The 16,316-nt window shown below is 38.0% G+C and overlaps 1 protein-coding gene across 4 annotated transcripts in view; it reads right to left on the bottom strand.

Moving 5' to 3' along the window:
* Nucleotides 1–16,316, bottom strand: part of pcbp3 (poly(rC) binding protein 3) — a 46,089-nt gene that overhangs the window by 21,944 nt on the left and 7,829 nt on the right. For all 4 annotated transcript variants that reach the window (XM_048979563.1, XM_048979564.1, XM_048979566.1 and 1 more), the window contains exons 2-6: nt 11,676–11,738; nt 10,569–10,624; nt 10,299–10,377; nt 10,070–10,180; nt 9,556–9,688 (exon numbers count right to left, since the gene is read on the bottom strand). The gene's annotated coding sequence lies outside the window, so the exon portion shown is untranslated. The remainder of the gene's footprint in view (nt 1–9,555; nt 9,689–10,069; nt 10,181–10,298; nt 10,378–10,568; nt 10,625–11,675; nt 11,739–16,316) is intronic.

Here is a 16,316-nt window from a genome sequence, read left to right as displayed (position 1 = left end):
TTATAAATGCGTTCACAAATGAAACTGCTGTGATGGATATACGCATTTCCTAATTATTTCTGCAAAGTTAAGCACTATGGATCGTATAAAGGTGGGTAGTATGCACTTTTCCCCATAATTCAAGGTCAGTGTCCACTTGTACACCAGAATGGACCGAAGCGTCTGCTAAATAACATAAATGTATCCAGGTCATAGAGCTATCGGGTAGATCTGGCTTTGTGGCCTTAGGGCCACAGAGTGTGTGTGGGACCCCAGACCCCCTTTGGATGTGAACAGCTCCCCAGGACCCTTTGGTTATGGTGAGCTCATCTGCAGAACACCCTGCCTACATGCCATGACAGCAGGCTCTAAAACTGTCAGCCCCAATCAGTTATCCTCGCCGAGATCTCAGCCTAAATTACAGTCAAGCTCGGCCTGCCACGCACACCTCAGATTCGGCCGGCGGTGCAAGGGTAAAGCCAGCCCCGGTGGAATCAAGTTGAGGAATCACCTGTACCAGGAAGCAGCGAGGAAGGGAAAGGAGAGCAACGCAGCCACCAAGTCAAGATGTCAAGGAAATGTCACTGGGAAATAGGACAGACATCAAGACACCCACTGCCTGTACATGACTCTTCCTTAGCATTAAATGGGCGTGTTATTTGTGATACATTATCACAAATGTCTAGCTAGGCATAGCTGCAACAAAGGAACAGCAAAACCAGGCACAGGGCACCTTCCCAACATGTATGCAACATGTTTGTCATGTTACATGTGTAGAAATGTATAGTGATTCTCCTTTATGGCCATTTCAGCAGTTATTCCATTTGTGCTCTATTAAGTAGTCATTGCTCTGTAAATTATATACTGCAAGTGTTGCACCAAGCTACAAAAATGTCTGATATGATCGACAGTTTCTCCTACTGTATCTTGAAATGCATAAATGCATGCATTACACCAAATAATGTATTCAGAAGATTTTTTTATTTTAATTATTAAGTATTGTTCTATATAGTTGTATAGCAACATTTGTTTAAAATACCTAATTAATAATGAAATGTGACATTATATAGATAATTTGTCAAATAAGGTAAGAAAGTTGTATGCATTAACAATGGCAAATGTAACTGTATTTTAAAATTATGCTACAGCATTTGTCAGATGATTTTTAATTTTCTAAATGCCTATTGAGATTAATATCAGAAGAAAAATGATACATTAATATGTTATTCTGCCTGTTGTAAAACCACAAAATACACTTATATAATCCAACATTTAAAATGCAGTGTGGTCTTATTAAATACATAGATTCATAAAACATCGCAGAAATTCTATTGTATTCTATAGAGAGACTGCAATGAACACAACATTCATGTCCTTGTATATATATTCATACAAACATACATACGTACGTACATACATGTTGTACCAATTCAACATATTATATTAAGCAATGAAAATATTTTCAACTTATTTTCATTATCTCCATTTAAGAAAAATTGTCACTATTTGTCATATTGAGACCATCTATTCCCTATTGTTCCACACACAAATGGTCAAGCTTTAAAGCTGTAGATTTTTTCTTATAATTTTTTAAAACAATTTTTGATATATATTTCAAATTTACATAATTTACATAACTTAATTCAGAAATCAGCAATGGGGTTTTTCAGGTTACACAACATTTACTCTTCAATAAAACCTCGTACACTTATACCAATAAGTAGTATACAAATAATCGACGGTCTTTCTACAATGAACCCTTTAGGGTTACTTATATTTCATATAAAAATAAACAAATTTATCCACCACTATAAAAAAAGTCCTTCAAGAGAAAACAGATCTGATTGATTTAAAACAGCTTTACCTTTGCGCGCCTTCAAAACAGATGGCCACCACTTTCGGCGTTTGCAAAAGATTAAAAAAGCTCAGAAGGAAATAATTTTTGCCTTTGCCTATCGCTCGGTCCAGGGACAATGCCGGAACCCCATTGGCCCTGGACACGGTCATGTGTTCAAGGCATCATGACACATGATGTCCTGTGGAACAAAAAGGGGAAAATTCCCCTAAATCCAAATTTTTTTTTACAGTAGGCTGTCTACAAAACGTTACTTTGGTCATTTAGACATTTGGTCATGTTATTGAGGGTGCGTGCACTTTCAGTACGCTAATCGACTATCCCTTAGGGGCATATGAGCGACACAGGAATGGTGACTGTCATGTCCAGACTTCCGTGAACAAATGCATCTGTGCAGACATGATCGGGGATTATTGTACATACCCAGCGCAAATCTAACTAGCTGTACTCTACAGGCTCTCATCTGCAGTCCCTTCGTTATGGATATCGTACCCAGATGTTTCATGGTGTTACACAGAGACCCCATATCCTAAGCCATTCCATTTTTCCCCAATGCAAAATTGGGTCAGATTGAGGTGTTGTATGTGGGGGAGTGGGGACTCTGTTTTGGGTGAGATTGGGTGGTCTGGGGTGTGGGTTGTTATTGTAAAGGGGTATGTGCTTTTCTTTTAACGTTTGTAATTATCAGTCCCCGTTTTAATCATATAACAGCTGCTCTAATAACCTTATGAGGATTATCAACCCCAAGAGCAAATTAAGTACAGTGTCAGATGGTCACTTGCACTGGGAATTGAATAAAAGGTAACGTAGCAGAATTCTTGCGTAGTTGAGCAGTACATACAGGCCGTTTTTCCTGACTACTCCAAACGAGCTAGAAATGTGAATTCTGAGCATTTTGAAGACACATATTACTTTAAAATGATATCATATTACCGAAAACACAATAGTAAAAGTATATGATAACATTTTCTATGAATGCCATGAATATAAGAATCTATGAATACATTCAAAACACATTATAATAGATTCATTAAGCATTATACATTTATGACTATAAATATTTATAAAACTGCATAACACATTAAACCCATGTATATTATGTGATATGAATGCATTATGAAGGTCTCATCGACACTGCATTACAGATGCTCTTATAATGCATTACAAAAGTATCCTTAATTCTTATACTGACCATTATAAAGCATTAACAAGATATTATAGATGAGACCTTCATTGGAGCCTATGAAGTATTATAATCAACACTATAATGCCTTATGACTGACAACAGAAGATGCTGTAATGCTTTATTAATTCTTATACTGACCATTATAATGCATTACAAAAGTATTTGAAGGTATCGGAATGCATTACAGATGACAGTAAAGTGTTACCAAATATTTCTCTTTAGGTTTTATAGTACATTGGCCTTCCAACAGGATGTGCATCCCTAAATTCAGAATGATAAACATCATTCCTCAGTATAAACTGCCTGTAGGAAAATATTGCAAATAGAGCATTATATCTACAGCACATTAAATCATAAAAGTGATGCCTAAACATGTGAAGTGAATACAAAAATACCTTATCTATTTTACATTTAAACTAGGATTTTAGAACACTTTCATAGATAATGGTTGTTCCTCAGAGATGAACAGAATCTATGGAATCTATCAGTAAAAAATTATCCAGCCTCACACACATGATACTGCCCACACACACTGCAACTTCACAAGGGCCTCTGAAGTGCAAATACAGCACAGTTTCAAACAAAATAAAGTAAAACAAATTCTGCTGTACAAACTTAAAATCAAAACACCTAAAGTCAAACCAGAGCAAGACCATTAAAACCCTGACTATAAGACTGCTGACATTTCATGTATTTTCTGCAAAAAGCCATCAAACAGCCAGTTTACATGAATCCAGATAACGAGAAATAACATGGATCCTTTGCTGTCTGACTGTGAGAAACCACATGAGAGAGCCCTACCAGTCAGCAGGACAGTTCCTGAAGTGTAGGGTGGACCAAAGGAAGCTGGAATTCGAAGGACACACTGGGCTACAAAGCGGGGAGCCCAATTCTATAAGCAAACTGACCGATTGCCCCCAGCAAGGTGACCAGGCTTTAGCTTGTGGGGGTGGGGTGGAGGCGTGTATACGCACAAGCGAGACATTACTGCCTGGCTTTCACATCATCATGATAACTTAAATTGGTGTAGAAGGGCGTGAAGGAGAGAATGAGGGAATGAAAGCTGAATGAACACTGGGTGGGACTCCTTTGACTGAAGAGTTTGTCATTGGAGAATCACAACATCAGTACGATAAAAACTAGCGGGGACAGAGGTATTATTTTGACACTGCTGCTTTCTTGATCATTTTAACTTAGTCAGTCAATCTTAGCCTTACACTGAGCAGAAAAGAACAACCTGAGGCATCATTAAATTCTCTCAACCAATCAGATAACAGGGGTGTTCATCATTTGGTAAAATATCATGGAATCATAGACAACTTATCAAAGTAGAGAATGGTTGTTTGGTTGTTGCAATCCATGTCGAATTTTCAGGGCATATGTAGAAGGTTCCACTACTCTCACAAGAGATTCTTGAAGAACTTAATGTTTCAATTTGATAGATAGATTGTACTGGCTGAGAAGTAGTGTTCTATGTCTGTGTGAAGTTTGGGGGAGGGGTGTAGTGGTTGTTTAGTGTGTCAGAATTCTCAGGGCAGTTGTGCTTTTATTTTGAAGGTCTACTTCTCTTCTTGTCAGAGGTTAAGTGGCCAACTTTGGTCTTGGTGGCAACCGGAATTTGTTTCCTCTCTGTCTTAATAAACTTCCTGCTGTTCTTGTACAAAGAAACCTTCTCCTGGTCCTTTCTCCTTCACCACAAGATAAATAGACAGAAAGACAGACAGTCAGATAGATATTAATAGACAGTGCAATTGAATAGATAGAAAAATAAATTAAATATGATTTAACATATGTAGTCTGCTTCAAATGCTGACCAAGTATGCTTTATAACTGGTGTGTGGTCAGACAAATCTGGAGGAAGCACATCTGGAGAAAAGATTTTCAACAGCATTTCTTAGCACACTGTTGTGGAATGAGTGGGTAGTTAACGGTACTCCGAGTCAGTGAGTAGCTAAAGGTTCTCCAAAACTCCTTCATGGAACCGTGTAGAACTTCTCATTTCCTTTTTCAGGAGGCAGAACCATAATTGAACTACATATGGTTTTGAAGAATTCTTTACAATGATGAGCACTCCCTCATAGGAAGTCTAGCGGTATCCTGGGGTCAGAGTGAGTCAGGCTTGGACTAAACTAAATGAAGAATGGATGCAGCAATAAAAAAAAACAGCCTCTGAGTATTGTGGGATTTTTCAAGCACAAATGTATCCTTTGGTGGTTGTCAAAAGTTGCTGTCTACTAAGTACTTGGTGTTTGTAGCTTTTGGGGAGGAAGACATATTCTTTGGGAAGAAAGGGCCTCTTAAAGTTTCCCCTGCCCTTAGAATACTAATGGAAAATTTTCCTTTGCTAATGGAAAATTCTGTCCGACCCACTTTTGGGTCACAGTCAATGCTTTCAATAACGGGTCTCCCTTCCAGCAGAAACCAATAATTAATGGCACTAGTTTGAAAGTGGCCTTTTAATGTAGGTCTGCCCCCTCTCCAGTGTCCAACATGCTTTGGCTGCGTGGACTAGAATGAAATATGCAGGGAACAAAATGTCAAATTATAGCACTACAGTACCTGACAGAAAGTGGTAATATAATATCTGCCTGCCGCTGAACAGTGTGATTAGATAAAACTGGTGTCCTTTTTCCCCAATCCTATTTTTTTTATTCTGTTTCTTGGATTTTCACTCTGTTTTGCTCCATCCCATTTATGCTTACAGCCATTTTTTACTTCCTTCCATCTTGAAATGGCAAGTCATCTGTAGACAACTGAAATAACCGGAATAGCCTTGTTGACACATTTTACTAAGTAAAGTGCCGCTGCATAATTTTCAACAACCGGAAAACATACGATAAGTATATAGCACATTCATTTCTCATTTTCTGTCCTTATTTGGATATTAATTTCTCAGTGATGCTAATATCATTTCTAGAACTTTAGATATTATTTTAGGAGTATCCAGTTATTTAGTAAGAGTTACTATAAGCAACAAGGGGATTACGATATTTTAGACACACAATAGTTATGCATAAGAACATCCCCCTCAGATAAAGGTCCGTCTGTAAAGGCCATTGTTATTTCTATTGTGACAGTGAATAAAACTGAAAAGGTATTTTTTAAGTAAAAAATGCTTTTGTGCCTTAAAATTTCATGTCATACTTCAGCTTAGATTGAATTATGGATCATTCATCTGAAACCAAAATCCTCTCTGATCTTTTATACTTGGTTATTCGGGTTTTTTATTTTTATTTTCTTGGTCGCTGTCAGGGTTGGTGCCCATCCGTCGCTGCCCAAAGTGTTTTGTCCCTTTTGGGCAGCAGGCTTGTTGGTCACCCTGCTTCCCCCCTATGCCTTGTGGCTGTAGTCTCTAGCGTTTCCGTACTCCCTGGGCCGCACGTAGCTCAATAGGGTGAGCATATGGCTCACAGAGCAAAAGCCCCTGGTTGTGAGTTGGGGGGCCGCCCAGATACTTGTTCCTTCAGTAGTTCACAAAGCTTTACAGAATCAGCAGATATAGAAATGAATAGAGCGACTGCTTGAAATGAAACGTGTCATTATTCATTAATGAAGGATGAACATGAGATCAATAAGTAACTAAGACATAGTTTGTAGTTAGTTAATACATAAGTAATAGCATAATGCTACATTATTTGTGCGCCCTTAAGCAGTGTTACAAAATATCTTAAAGCTAGTTGTCAACAGTCCTTAATGCCTAAATAATGTCTGTTTTTGGGTAAAATAAACAATGCAATTTTTTACAAATATGCTAATAAATATACTTCACTGTGCTGTGGCACTAGTGAGCCCAAAATGTTAATAATGAAGAGTGATGTACCAACCAAGAATTACATACTAAATTTGAATATGTTTAAATCACATGTAATTTGTCATGTTACAAAAATTAAGAGAATAATAATAAAACAAGGTACTAATTCAAAATGAGACCATTTGTAAGAAAAAAATTACCTGATTTTTTCATTAAGCCGACAAACTTGGCGTTAATTAATACATCAGTAGCTCTCACAGAACTGATGCCAGAATGTTAATTTGGGCTAATTGAGTAGGAGTTCAGAAGGTGAAAGGTTGTTTAATATTCTGCCTGTGGTTGGTGTCTGGCTCATATGCTCTCCAGAACTGTATTCACTGCTTGGGTTGTAGCTGCAGCCATAACCTGCATCGGGTTTCATTAATCCCATTCAAAGCGTAGCTGACGAAGGTACGGCATTATTAAACCGGATGATGCACTAAAGCTTAACATGTTAACATGACTCTGTTTGGTTTACGGACCGTCTGGCGCTTTGTTCGTTAACTGTGTCTATTTGAGTGCAGAACACAGTACTGATAGATGGGGTTTACGAATATGGGTTTGTTATTGGGAATCAGGTGTATGTAGCAAATGTGTATGTGTGTGTAGGTGTGTATACAGTATGCGTGTTTCTACATGCGCATATTTATTACAGGCCAAAGAAACATCCAGCTGCATGACCGAGACACAGCCAGACCGAATCATCTTCAGAGCAGATCATTAGCCACAAAGGAAAACCTCACAACCAAACAGCATCCTGCATCAAGCAGCCAAATATCCCATGATGAATAAGCACCTCCCTCTGCCCTGTACGTAGTACTATGTCCTGGTAATCTCAAGCCCCCTGGGACCCTAATGGCATTAATTATGTCAGTGGGCAAATTATGTATTCTAATTTTTGAGCATAATTTAGAAAATTATCCTCACGGCATTATCTCAAGTGAAAAACCAAATGTTACTGATAAGCCTTGGGTGCAAAACAGTGCACAGATTTGGATACATTATTTTATTTTTTTGTGAATAATAAAACCACTCAAAAAGGAGAACTTATTTGATGTCAATTAACCCCTTTATGACAAATAATATTGCCGCTTCATTACAACAATGTCTGTGTGGGTTTGTTTGTGTGCTTACAGCAGGATGGACTATTCAAAAGGGCCCTTGTGTATGCAGGCTATTGGGATAACCTTTAGGTCAGCTGTTCAAACCCAGGTGTGAGGACTTTTCAGCCAATCAGTTCTCTAATTTAATTAGAGAGTTGCAGTGAAAACCTGCATACACTGCGGCCCTTTCTGGATAAGAGGGTGTCCGTGTGATGCAGTGATTTATGTTTAATAATTCCCAGACTGCCAACATAAAATGTAAAGAGGTCCTAAGAGAATACTGAAGCTAGTTGTCCATCATCACTTTGCTTCAACGGACTCAACAGGGACTCTATGGCAGGTACCACACAAGGACATCGATAGGTGCAGTCTCCCATGGATGATTATCCTGACAGAGATGGACTCAGTTCCTCTTATCTCAATGTAGTCCTGCATTCCAATGCAGGATAAAGAGACCTAAGGACACAGACTGAAAGCCTGGCCTCAGCAATGACACAAAAGCCACTATTGACTCTTTAAGTATACATCTTTTCATGAGTCTGTTGTAAAGTCACAGCACTGACAGAACACAGTAGCTTAAGATATTATTCTTGTAATAAGAATAATGAATTGTACTGTAGCAGCTGGTTCAGGAACATAACAGAACACATACTGTATACTGAATACAATATTTTGCATATAAGGCCGAGCAATTAAGGATAAAGTCCTGAGATTCACAGGTATTTTTGTGTCAAGAGCCCTGCCATACACTCTTAAGCCACATATTCAACCTCAAGTTCTTTTGTAAAATATTTAATTGAATAAACATATTTAAAAAATGTTAAGCTGTTTTACAAACATATCAGCTAAGCAAGTTAATTTGATCTGTGCAATTATCCTGATAAAGACATTTTTCTTCACATCGTTACTATCACCATGCATCTCTTAATTCTTCATGTGATGTAATGCTGGAACATGCCTGCTAGGCTTATCGTCATAAAGACAGCACGGTTGATGGCAATGCAAAATAGAATAATAACCATTTTAACACTGTATCATTCTTACTTTCTTTCATACTGTGGACACAATAGCCAGCTAAATCTCCCCAGTGATACATCCATGATGTGTGCAGTTGTCAAATTTGTAGAACTGTGTGAAGTATTATAGACAAAAAGTTCTGTGAAGAAACAAGCAGTGACTGTTTTCTGATTCAGCTCTGAACTAGACATATCAAATATCTGGAATCATAAATGTACATAATGATTCCATCCATCCATCCATCCATCCATCCATCAATCACTTATTCAATCTCAGAATCTTTTGTAAAATATCCCAGGAAGCAAATGCACACCGACACCACCTAAGAGCTATTTACAGAGAACAGCTCACCTCGAGCTGTAGGAAGACAGAGTACCTAGAGGATCCTCACACAGTCATGCAAACTCCACACATGGACCATTAATTCTTCACATATATAGTGAAAGTGAGCTACCATTGCATCAGGATAAGGCTGCATGTCTAATTCAAACTTCAGCGTCCTCTCCTTTTGAAAAAGCAAGCAGGATGCATCATTTCAGCAGAACCTTGAGCTAACAAGGATGTTACAGGGGATCGTGTGAGAGCCTCTGGAGGACCTGAAAGGGAGCACATGGTGTAGACTTACCGAAATGGCAGAGGGTCGCCAAGCTCAGGACATAAATGGAAGCGGAGTCCGAGGGGGACGGGCGCAGCTGCGTCACCATACAAATCGGCTCATCAGCCTTTGGATTTCTCTCCAGGTTGATAACCGGCCCATTCTGCAACAAGAGCAACGAGAAAAGAGCACGTTACCACGTATGATGGAGGTTTTCAGGCAACCATGCATGGTATTTGTCACACCATGTTCAAGTGCGTCGGGCCAACATGGCTTGCAGAATAGGAACGAGTGCATAAGCCACATGTGTACTGATCTACTTATCATAGATTTTACTGAGCTACTAGATTTGCGGAAACACAATGACATAAACGTGTCTTCTTTTTTTTCAAGCCACTGAAAACTCCAACTGAAAAAAATACTAACAGATTTTGTTCTTTTATAATTTTTAGGTGTATTATTCCATCGTGTGATTTAAAAAAATATATATTATTTCAGCTAATGCAAATTTTGAAGAGAAGACATAAACATATTTATTTCTGACCAAAGAGGGATCCCACAAGTCCTTTGGGTTTTCTCTTCCAGGTCATGTGACCCAGCACTGTAACACTCCCAAAAAGGTGTGGAAAGGTCTGTTTATCCAGTGTGGTTCCACCTGAAAACAAAGACAATATGGTTTGAGCAGCTGCCTTCTGGCCTACTGACCACTATGGCCTGCATTCTGTCTCATTTAAAAGAATAATGCAATATTACACGGACGTCAGAGTGCATACCTGAAATATATGATTCCTGTGACCGATTACAGATGTTTTGAAATACCAAAGCCCTTGTCTTCTGGTTTGACAAAGAAATCTGAAAAATAGGATTGTATCATATTACAAGAAACATGGAAAGAAGAAACATGGTACCACTGAAAAGAGAATATTTACCCGGATATTTCTCCAGAGTCTTAATGCAAAAGAGTAACAAATTTACACTGTAAGAAATGAGCCTGTGCATTGTGCTTGTTATTGTAGGATACTGATTATATCCTAAGTCCTTACATTTCCTTCAGCAGGGATTTGTTGTTTTCAATGTAGACACTTCTATGAAGGATTTCCTTAAGACATAAAATAATTATAAACGTTAGTATTTGTTATTTATTGCATTACTATAAAATACATTATTATTCTGCATTAATAATGGTCAACAGCCTACCATGTGCTTAGTCTCACATAAAATGGCTCAACACATTTCAGTAGTTTCTACATGATAACAGCTCCCTCTATTGGTCCAGACCTCTTACTCCATCGCCTGCAGAAGCACTGCCTTTGCACTGATCATCTAACCTTGATGTAACTCTAGGACTGTCCCTTTTGGAACTGCTGATCCCTCCTTTGTCCTTCTAGACCAGTTCTACAGGGAGAAGCTGGTGCACTTTACGATGAAATGAGCTGTTGTTTAGGCAAGTGACACTGTGACTGGAAACCCATGTGGGTGCTGTGTGACGACGGAAGGCACAGTCTAACCCCAAAATTACTTAAGGCAGTTCTTCTTAATGGCCTAAGAAAAAATGACAAACATAGGAGCCGGTGTCCTTCTGCCTAAACATAGCACTAGAGTCAATCACTTCTTCTAGATGGCAGAGATCAGATCTCTCATACCGCAGAGGTCCAGTTGAGAAAGTCTCAGGGGTAAAGTCCTATTACAATACGGCATTAAATTCAGCATAGACTCAACAGATGAATCAGACTATATTAATGTTTAATGATTTCACTAAGCTAACAACTCTCTCTCTCTGTCACACACACACACACACACACACACACACACACACACACACACACACACACACACACACACACACACACACACACACACACACACACACACATATTTCATATATTGATATCTTTATGGGGACTTTTCATTCATTTCTATGGCCATATCCCTGACCCCACCAATGACAACCTGAGCCCCTACCTTAACCATAAGTATCCAAACAAAATGCTTGACTTGACATTTTCACTTTTTTTTTATTTCAGTCACAGATTTTTATAAAATTGATTTTCCCCTTATCAAAATAACAGGTTTTTATCATATTGTGGGGCCATTAGATCCCCACAACGTAATACACCCACCCACCCACCCACACACACAGTTTCTCTTACCCCCTCCTTGCATTTCTTCACCTTCACAGATCATTTTCTGACCCCAGCTGAAGAACTGGCCTGCTAAAGCAGAGAAATACATCTGTCAGATTAAGCCCGGCTGTGGAGATGAAGCCGGGGCTGTAATGGTGTTCTGACAGATCCACAGAGCTGTCGCTCAGCCCAGTAGGGTGAGGCACAGACCAAGCGCCACTCTTTGACAAGCCACATATTTGTACTTACAGTCATGACGGGTCTTATAAGTGCACAAATTAAGATTAAATGAATAGTAACAATTTGGTCTAATTACTAATTTGCTGTCCACTTTTCACATTCATTATACAATATTTGACAGACCCCATATGAAATATTTAAGGAAACAAAGTAATTTGCATTGTGAGTATTGATGATGGATTAAAAATGCTGCAAAGAAAGCGGACCAGTGTTTTCAGTTTGCCAACAGCATTACAATTATAAAAACTTTTTTATCCATTAAATGTCTGAAGGAGGTGGGCTGCTATATCTCTAGGAAAACTAAATAATGAAGGAGTAAAACAAAAGCTTCAATTTATTATTTAATTTAATTTATTCCAATGACTTTAAATGGTTTTATTTGGAATATAACTGCTTCTTCACTAAATGAATCAGCATAGGCTTCTAGATAATTTTCACCAAAGCACATATTTTGTACAACAATACATTCATTATATGCAGAGATTTTAATCCTTTTTTGATTAAATAATGATTTTGCTCACTATAATAGCTACATTTAAACCATGGTCTAGGGGTCTTTTGAGTTTTGTAAAACAATAATATTCGACGGGATTATCGATACTATTTTCATGTTACAACATTGTATGCCCTTTCATTTATTTTAGGCTCATTTTAAGTGAATTGTACATTCAGACTCCTGGACCAATCATAGTATCAATAATAAACAGGACTCTCTAGCTGGTCAGTTCTGAAATGTGATGAGTTTTGAGCATGTACTCCTGGTTTTTACAAAAATTATACATAATGCAGCTGCAGCTTCAGCAACCTGGAAATCAGCGCAGAAACAAATGGATCACAACAGAACAATTCCTTGAGTAAAAGTCCATACATACACTTTCTCTACACAGGAAATTCTTATTCTGTAGGCAAGTAAAATGCGACTAATTTATGGTATTATAAATTTCTAATCTTGTCTGCAATGTTATACATTTTTGTACTTTAGAAATATAAATTGTGCTTTATTATGCATGAACTTATCATTGCACACCCATTCGTTGGTTACTGATAAATTGTGGAATAAATGAATTCTGGAAAGACATTAACCGTCAGCTGAACCTAAACTCTTAGCAGGGAAATATTTTATTTTAAACATATTTCTATATATAAACTCGATGCACGGCGGCATATTAAAAAGTGAGGTTTTTGTTCATTATTGTATAGCAGATACCAGGATAACAACATATTGTTTTACGTTTACTTTATGAATTTCGTTTTAGCAAATTTAGTTAATTCATCGTACTGCTGCGAGAGTGGTGTAGCACAGCTATGTCATACACTTTTCATGTCACCTGACCATTGCAGTGCTGCACTGCAGCGCAGCAGCAACATCACATTCACTACTTCCTAATCTCAGCTTCCCACGTGCCACAACAAGCCTGGCGATATTTCTGCATGAGCAAGCAGACAGTCTGCCAGCTCATCACTCTACCCCCCACCCCCCGCCACCCCACCCCCGCCCTGTGCTTACTTGCACCACCTGGAGCAGCAGCAATGCTCTTTCAAGAAGAAGCTCCCAATCAAGACTGTAACACTCCACAGAGGATGGGAGGGCTTTTAGAGCTGGGGAGTGGGCTTAACTGTTGAAACTGTTGAATTGCCCAGCAAATATTTTCAGAGTCCATGCAACCTGAGCATTAAATACAGTGCACATGATTCAGCACTTAACATATCAGGTGTGTAAATTCAGCAGCCCAGACAGCCCTGAAAGACCATGCATATAAAACTATTATGTCCCAAAATGGGGACTTTAGTAATTCCATATTAAATGCCCCAGGAGAAACACAATTAGCAAGTCCTATTACACTTTTCAAGCAGTGAAGGGATAAAAAAATATAAGACCATTGTTGGTGTAGTACTGACAGGAAACTCCTAGTCAACTTGCACACAAAGATGGAGGATGGAAGGAAGCTAGGATGGAGGCTATAGGATGGAGGGTTATAGACTGAGTCTAGTATTTTTGGCATGAACGGGTTTTTCCTAATTTAAACCCTTTTCTACATTTTAAATGGTATAATTAAAGAAATTGTATTCATTGGGAAGAACATTCTTTTTTTTTTCAATACCAATTACCTAATAAGAATATTATTGCATAAAAAATGTTACAAATGAATAGTGACCATTCAGCCTATTTTGCTCATCAGGAAGTGTGTGGGTGACATCGGGAACTGTGAGAGTGTTCATAAATCTGTATTACTGCTGAGCAGCAATCAGAGCGGGTGTTCTGGATTTTGCTTAATGTTCCATACTTCTCCACCCCCATCCTTCGCTCATTGCTCAAGACTTAAAAATTTACTTCTAACTTAACATGGAACAGCAATCTTTTAAGACCATTATTCTTGCCGCGATTCAAATAGATATAATGAAGCCTGACAGACCAAGATGAGACACAATATACTAGATGAGGTCATAGTGTGTGTACATTGTGCTATTGTGAGATTACAGCAGAACATTTTTGTGCTTAAATTCTCTCTCTGTCTCTTTCTAATACACACACATACACACAATATATATATATATTATATATATATATATTGAGAGAGAGAGAGAGAGAGAGAGAGAGAAAGGTATCTAGAAAATAGTAGCAATGGGATACATAGGTCAATTATAGATATAAGTTGTTGCTTTTTACTGCTTCTGCATTGGGTATCTCTGTACATACCTTCTCAAATTGAGCTACTATTTTCCTGTCCACTCCCCCCCCCCCCCCCCCCCCCCACACACTTGAAGTTTACGTTTCTATTTCCCAACTGACTTACTTCACCCTTTGTTGAATGTCATCTAATAAATTTCTACCCATTTCATCATTTTATCAATGTCTATTTGTGCATCTTCTGCTGCACCTTCTGGGTGCGTGACTTCCCCTAACTTTTAGCAACTTTGTTAAATAAGTGTGAGCCGTTTGTTAAATAAGTCTGTGTCGTTTACATGGATTAGAGGCCCTTGAATAGGCCTATGTGTACTGAAGCACATAAAACTACCTCAAATTCTTGTGCAAGTGTGCTTTTGTCTGTATATATTGCTGTGAACTGATATCGCTACAGTTATGATTAACTCAAATGCACAAATGCGCGATTTAAACTGACGTGTATTAGCTTTTGAAATAAATGTCGGAAATGAGATATGCATAAAGCATCTAGCACTGTTCCTAACATGCTGACTCAAAGACGGAAAGCTCCTCTCGTCCTTATTAAGTGATGACATTAAAAGACTTTGATCGTTGAGAATCTTCAAAGTCTTAATCCCACAAAAGACCTTTTAGGAATTTCAAAGGCGCATCCAGGATATGAATATCAGTCTCCTTCTCCTGCGATACCTACTGTAGCTGCTTAGGCCTCTGAACAATGGAGAAGGTGGTGTGATTTCCATAAAACCTTCAGGAGGAAATCCAACACTGGGAGATGAGATGTTTCGGTTCTCCCTCTGGGAAATGTATCGTGTATAAAAATAGAGATTAATATAAATAATATTATATATTTAATTTATGCAAAGTAAATGAAATGTATATTTAATCATTTATATAAAAGTACATGTTTAGTATAGTATATATACCATATATTATAAATATAAAGCATATATTTTATTTATATAAAGCGTGTATATATGTATATGTGTGTGTATACCTGTATATATATATGTTTTAAATCAGAAACAATTTCATTGCAGATTTTTAGATTTTCATGGTCTAAATGCCTTGATTTCATAAAGCAAATTGTGACACATCGTTCCACAATTGCTTTACAGAATTTATAAATATCCTATTATAGCAGACACAGTTCTCATTAACATCATCTGGAGGAACCTGGCATTCTCATCGCTAACAATCTTGTATGCCTTGAAATTTCAAATTTATTTTTCATAATCTTATAAACATTTATTGACATTACATAGTATCGGTTTATTTCATTTAATTGGATTAGTGGGTATTATTGGCAGAGTAAACACAAAATACACAATCCAGAAACACAGGTTAATATTAAACTGCACAAAACAGTCTAATAGAATAACCTTTCTTGAAGATGGTTCTCCAACAGTGATCATCTGTAAATTTACATCTACTACAATGTCTCAATAAGTGCCCTGCAATGGGCTGGACCCCCATCCTGGGTTGTTCCCTGCTTCATGCCCAGTGCTTCCGGGATAGGCTCTGGACCCCCCGCGACCCAGTAGAATAAGCGGTTTGGAAAATGGATGGATGGATGGATGTCTCAATCACGGGTTTACTTTTTAACTTATCATAATCCTGGAATAATATCATAGTCACAGAGTACTCAACTGGTTGGTTGAAACAAAATCTTGGTCTGGATTTGTACTTTCCAGACCTGGAATCTCCACCAATGCACAGTATAAGTAATCCATAGAAAACACATCTGCATATTTTAATAAAGGAGG

The sequence above is a fragment of the Brienomyrus brachyistius genome, chromosome 16 (assembly GCF_023856365.1).
Source record: "Brienomyrus brachyistius isolate T26 chromosome 16, BBRACH_0.4, whole genome shotgun sequence".
Classification (NCBI taxonomy): Eukaryota; Metazoa; Chordata; class Actinopteri; order Osteoglossiformes; family Mormyridae; genus Brienomyrus; species Brienomyrus brachyistius.
The sequence above is the reverse complement of the archived record's forward strand: the minus strand, read 5'-3'. Positions and strand labels throughout refer to the sequence as shown.